General features: G+C 44.6%; 1 non-coding gene across 1 annotated transcript; it reads left to right on the forward strand.

The window, feature by feature from the left end:
* The first annotated feature begins 850 nt into the window (after positions 1–850).
* Positions 851–924, forward strand: trnat-agu (transfer RNA threonine (anticodon AGU)). Its single transcript has one exon. It is a non-coding gene; the product is annotated as a tRNA-Thr (tRNA).
* The last annotated feature ends 4,239 nt before the right edge of the window (positions 925–5,163 follow it).

Genomic DNA, 5,163 nt, shown 5'->3' on the forward strand with positions numbered 1-5,163 from the left:
AATTGTTTCCATCCGTATATAACGACAAAGGCAGCAGATACACGGGAAACGACCACTGCAAATGCCCCTCCAATCATATCATCTTTCCGAGTTGGATATATCTCGCTGATACTTCAGTGTCGCTGAGTGTAAATCCTGGAAATTCCCCACGAGCGGTATCATGGCTGCATGTCTGTGCTGAGGCGTTGAAAGCTTCAGGAAAGTAATTCATCCTCTCCATCACTGTGGTAATTCTGGATATGCAGTGAATCCTTTCCCATTGAGTCACGACTATACTCCAGGAATCCGTTTCGAAAATTTAAAGGTTCCTATCAGACATCTGCAATCGTTTGAAATAAGTTGAGACGTGGACGAAGACATTGAAATAAAGTGATAGACAATGATGCCTGGGAGGCATAAGACAGGAAGTGAGCGCGGAACTGATGGTGCAAAACTCAATGTCGGTGCCATTGGGTCAGCTTTTACTGCCCAATGTTTATACTTACTTACACATTACAGCTAGTCAATTCACCGCAATGACCTTGTTCCTCTTGACGTGAGGTCCCCTCTGTGTGTATTAACGTGAGGTCCCCTCTGTGTGGTTCATGGGCCCCGATAGAATGAACACATCCTCTTTCTCCTGTCACTTTAACCAGGTGAAAATATCAGTTTTAAATGAATCCAAGAATAGATTATGTTTTTCTGTGCCTTTTCAGTGGAGAATTTTCAGCTATAAACTGTTGGTATTTGAAAATTCGAGGATTGAATACAATTCTCTGTGAGCAACTTTGATACGAAAACACATGTCCAAGGACTGTGAGGAAGTGGTTAAGCAACTCCACATATGGATGAGTGAGATTATAGCTGCTGTGGCGCCGTGGCTTAGTTGGTTAAAGCGCTTGTCTAGTAAACAAGAGATCCTGGGTTCAACTCCCAGCGGTGCCTATTTGTCGCGTTCATACATGAGCACCTGTTTGGACTTTCACCCCGTTATGATTTGGTGATCCAGGTTAAGTTCCAGCAGTGAATGCCTTTCTTTTAAATATTCCGAACTATTACTTATGTCTGTGGTTTCTTTTCATTATTCCACAAGCACTTCTGCTTCTCCTCCTCTTTTATTCCCCATCCTTCATTCCCAGTTAGGTCGGAATAACGAGATGAGGCAGGAGACGCTGCAGATTTGCCGGGGAATTTTGTGGTCATGGCAGAGATACCACCAGCTGATCACTCTCATTCTCTGATGTCACCGTTCATACATTTAAAGCAACAATATATACATCGTTGTGCTTCTTTATTTGTAGTGTAATTGCATTTTTTTCTTGTTGATTAGGAATTCTATTTTGAATTCGGAACAGTCATAATTGTTTGAGGAAGAAGAGTCGCCTTGCCTGGTTTGAAGTGACAGACACATTATCCGGAGAATGTGAGCCCAATTCAACGCACTCCAGTCAGTGGGCAAAAAGCCTCTCAGCATCTGCACACTCAAATTGTCTCGAAATGTCAGACTTTTCATAGAGCCGAAATAGGTAAAGAGCTGTATGGACAGGCAGAGTGTCGGAGAATGAGTAACAGGAAGAGGGAGAGGTGGATGCACAGAGAAAAAGAGAGTCATATGGAGACACATGCTGAGTTAGACACTGAAATGACCAATTCTCTCTTCGACATTGTCGCAAACTGAGAGAAAGGGAACGAAAGAAGGCAATCATTTCAGCACAGCCTTTCACCAGCTGAGAGCAACGGAAACAGCATTACAGTCAATAAAGTCCTTCTGCATTTGTAAAGGTGACGGTTGTCTGTCATTGAGATATTTTGATAAAAATCCTCATTCAAAAGATAAGACTGATAATTTTCCCAGAATTATTATATAGAAATGTATAAGTAACGTGTTTCTGTCGATCTAAAACTTTAACTCAGTTTCTCTCCACAGATGCTGTCAGGTCTGCTGAGTTTCTCCAACAATTCATATTTTTGGTTCAGATTTACATTATCAAAGTAAAATGAAAATCAACATTCTGTTGATCGCTTCATTTTTAAAACCCATCAGAAAATAAAACTGGTTACACTCTCAGACACAAATATACACTACAACGACTATGCACAGGCAAACCCACTTTCAAATTTAGGCCGTGGCAGACCCAAGACCGAACGTCACAGTATTGTATTCGAGTCTAGACAACGTGTTGGGAATTCACGTTTTCGCGACCTGCCAAATGCACAACTGTCAGATTGACTGGCTGTAACAACAAGCTCCATCGAAACAGTCTGTCCTTGGCAGAGTGGGAGCAGGAGAATAATGTTGATTCACAGATGCGTTTTCAACTACAAATTCACTCTTGTCATCACGACCACGTTATTACATCTCAGGAACAGTACCTGACTGTACCGCACCTCAGCAGAAAGTGATAACTTTAGATGCTGGAGATCAAAGTCAATAAGTGTAGCACGTGGAAATCACAGCCTGTCTGCCAACATCTGAGGAGCGGGGAATCGACGATTCAACTATTCCTGATGAACATCTTGTACGCGAAACATCGAATTTCCTGCTCCCCGGATGCTGCTTGACCAGCACCACACTTTTTGACTCTATTCCCACCTCAGCTGATCTGCTTCGGAAAATTGATGATGAACTTGCCAGCATTCAGTTTGAATCTTCTGTCACATGTTTGACAGCTTGCAACATTCCATTCCTCATAAAACTCAGATCATCCAAATTACTAAATAAAAATAAACTGTGGATGCAAGGAATCTGACACACAAGCATAATTGCTGGAGAAACTCTGCATTCTCTGATATCAACTGAATAGTTGAACATTAAACTGTGAACAGGAAAAGAAAAAGCCGCAATTTGATAACTGCAACACTTCGTTTCTCCAAAAAAAGACATCATGAAATGCAGTGTTTCGACCAGGCTCTCACCGTCTCAAATACTGATTGGAGTGGCAAAATAAATGTTGGCCCAGTCATTGCTGAACAAATGAATTAAAAGACTTATTGCGTTCCTAATCAGTTGCTACCCCGGCAGACCATGTTAATGTGATCCACAAAGCAGTACAGCCAGGTCCCTCTGTATTTCAGAGATCTGCAATATCTAATTTAAATAAAAGGGTCATTATTGAATGTTCCTGCGAACATCTCATTCTCCACTTCATACTGCATTGGTCAATATTTTACTCACAAACTTCCTCATCTCGACATCACTCAATTTTTATATCCTTAACGTTCTCTTCACGGTTTACCTTTCAAACTGTTTTCCCAAGTACATGCCCATTTTTATTAAGTCGAAGACTAAGCTGAGATGATGTCTGTTGTAAATCCAAATATCGCTCTATCACACTATCTCCTTTGTTTAGTCTGTCCGTGTAAAACACGTTAAACTTGTGCCCTCTCGTTTTGAATTCCACCATCCTGGATAAAAAGAAGGCCTAGGTCAGTCACCGATCCAACCTCAATCATGATTTTCTAAACGTCTAGAAGTTTATACACCAGCCTGGAACACTGCCGGGAAAAGCCCCTGCTCAAGCACACTCTACTGACAACTCAAGCCCTCTCGACACTGTAACATCCTTGTAAATCTATTCTGCACTCTTTCAAGTTTTACAATATCTTTCCTGTTGAAGGTGATCGGAATTGTCAGCAGTATTCTAAATGTGGCTCCACTAATGTTATGTACAACCAGAACATGACGTGAACTTCAATAATCAATGTTCTGACTCATGAAGGCAAGCGTGCGAAATGCTTTCTTCACGAACTTTTCTACACGTGACACCGATTTTCGTGCTCTCGTAATCTTTGCCTTGACTTATAAAGTCGTGCCTGTCTTTTCAACTACTATATTCTGCTGCCTTCACAAATCTGTGGACCCACATGCAAAGTCACTCTTGGGTTTCCCAGTGCCCTACCGTTCTTTGAGTACTCCCATGATGCGTTACTTACAAAGTGCATCACCTGATGTTTTTATTGGTATTTTCAGCTCCCCCTATCTGCCCATTGGACAAATCCACCTTTGAAATCCTGTAACCTAAGATCTTCTTCCTCACTGTTCACCACTATGCCAATCTTCATATTCTCCTCAAATTTTCTTATCATTTCCCCAACATTATTTCTGTATTGTTTATGTGCAATCACAAACATTAAGGGGCACAGCATTGATCCTTGTGGGACACCACTGAATACCAGTTCCATGTCTCAGAAACAGCACTTTCCTTTGTCTGCAACCACCCAAATAAGTTTGGGACAAACTTACCACGTGACCCTGCATCCCTTTTATATTAGTTCAAAATACATACAACACAGATGGCCTCCTTCTTCAAGGACCGCAATTTCCCCCCCGACGTGGTCGACGGTGCCCTCCACCGCATCTCCTCCACTTCCCGCTCCTCCGCCCTTGAGCCCCGCCCCTCCAACCGCCACCAAAACAGAACCCCACTGTTCCTCACCTACCACCCCACCAATCTCCATGTACAGCGCATCATCCGCCGTCACTTCCGCCACCTCCAAACAGACCCCAGCACCAAGGATATATTTCCCTCCCCTCCCCTATCAGCTTTCCATAGAGACCACTCCCTCCGCGACTCCCTTGTCAGATCCACACCCCCCACTGACCCAACCTCCACTCCCGGCACCTTCCCTTGCAACCGCAGGAGGTGCAACACTTGCGCCCACACCTCCCCCCTCACTTCTCTCCAAGGCCCCAAAGGAAACTTCCATATCCGCCACAGATTCACCTGCACCTCCACCCACATCATCTACTGCATCCGCTGCAGCCGGTGTGGCCTCCTCTATATTGGGGAGACAGGCCGCCTACTTGCGGAGCGATTCAGAGAGCACCTCTGGGCCACCCGGACGAACCAACCCAACCACCCTGTAGCACAGCATTTCAACTCCCCCTCCCACTCCACCGAGGATATGCAGGTCATTGGACTCATCCACCGCCAAACCACAACAACGCGACGGTCGGAGGAGGAGCGTCTTATCTTCCGACTGGGAACCCTCCAACCACAGGGGATGAACTTGGACTTCACCAGTTTCTTCATCCCCCCTCCCCCCACCTTGTCTCAGCCGAATCCCTCCAGCCCGGCACCGCCTTCCTGACCTGCAGTCTTCTTCTTGACCTCTCCGCCTCCATCCTACTCCGACCTATCACCCTCACCTTGACCTCTTTCCACCTATCACATTTCCAACGCC

Source organism: Chiloscyllium plagiosum, unplaced genomic scaffold (assembly GCF_037043375.1).
Source record: "Chiloscyllium plagiosum isolate Xiang-an unplaced genomic scaffold, Cpla_swu_hap1 HiC_scaffold_14, whole genome shotgun sequence".
In the NCBI taxonomy this organism is placed as follows: domain Eukaryota; kingdom Metazoa; phylum Chordata; class Chondrichthyes; order Orectolobiformes; family Hemiscylliidae; genus Chiloscyllium; species Chiloscyllium plagiosum.